Consider the following 1,306-nt stretch of genomic DNA (forward strand, 5'->3'; position numbering starts at 1 on the left):
CGGAGCTGAACACGCAGCTGCTGCTTTCTCTTTCATTTCTTTGGGTTACCAGAGCAACTTGTCAGTACATTAAAAAAAAAAAAAAGAGACAACCTTTTGCATTTCTTTCTAAGGCATTCGCTGATACAACACAAACTTCTGTCAGCTGCAGCTAGTCTAACGTCCGAACAGCACGCACAACACACTGAAATAATGATGCCACTGCCCAGCGTGGCCTTGCAGGTTTGTGTATTATATTTGGAGTGTTCTGAGGGGCCTGGGAAGAGGAAGTATGAATAAGATAAGGAAGAGCAGAGAGAAGGAATCAGCGTGGGTGCCTTGGGAAGAGGAGGCTCAGCCGAGGTTGTGCAGCGCTAGCCTGAACATGTCATTGGTGCACACCCAAGCATCGATGATGTTCTTTAATAGAAATATCTGGTGGAATCCCATGATGGGGGTCTTCATCAGCCTTTAGCTGCCCCAGCACCATATTGAGTATACAGCTGTCAGGGGTGGGCTGTTGGTCCTGAGCTGCGATGCTGTGCTGCATTTTCTGAAACGGAAGTCTAGACAATTTCTCCACGATGGCTGCTTTGCCTTGGAATTGCTGCCCTTCCCATGTAAGGCAAGATGCATTAATATATGTTGCTCCTAATTGAGTTCTGTCATTATCAAATAACTGGTAGTAACGTTGCACAAAGCTGGATCCAATCTGCTCCCAAATCGGTTAGTCTCCCATTCTGGATCCTCACCTAGCCACGGAAACTGTAAAATGAGGGGACTGAATTAGAAGATGGTGTCCTAGAATTGGAAGGTGGTCTCTTCTAGCTCTTAAGCTCTGTAATTAATACTGGGCTCCTGTGGTAACGCTGGGTCCAAAGACCGACTGGATGGCACGATGGCAGTGGCGACGGCCGTGGAGGCAACCGAGTTTAGTCCTGGACCTACCTCCCCCACCCAACCACCCACTGAACTTCCCTCTCCTGCCCCAAGCCTCTTGATGTGTTTCTTCTTCCACAACTGTGATGGATATGGAAATATATTTACATGATAGAATATGTATAAACTGTATCAGTCTACCATTTTCAGAAGAGGGGAGGTAAGGGAAGGAGAAAAATTTGGACCTCAAAATCTTGTAAAAATGTACACTACATTTTTTCTTGATATGTAACTATGGGAAAAATAAAATACTATTTAAAGCAAAAAAATAAAATAAAAGCAGGCACAGCAGTCATGATCTCACACAAAGCAAAAAACAGTTCTAATTAAAAGAGATAATTAGGGAAACTACATTTTGCTAAAAGATACTATAGACAATTAAACAATA

General features: G+C 43.6%; 1 pseudogene; it reads right to left on the minus strand.

Moving 5' to 3' along the window:
- Positions 1–333: 333 nt before the first annotated feature.
- LOC114043607 lies at positions 334–718 on the minus strand (annotated as a pseudogene).
- Between the last annotated feature and the right edge of the window lie 588 nt (positions 719–1,306).

This window comes from Vombatus ursinus, unplaced genomic scaffold (assembly GCF_900497805.2).
Source record: "Vombatus ursinus unplaced genomic scaffold, bare-nosed wombat genome assembly UNPS02014770.1, whole genome shotgun sequence".
NCBI lineage: Eukaryota > Metazoa > Chordata > Mammalia > Diprotodontia > Vombatidae > Vombatus > Vombatus ursinus.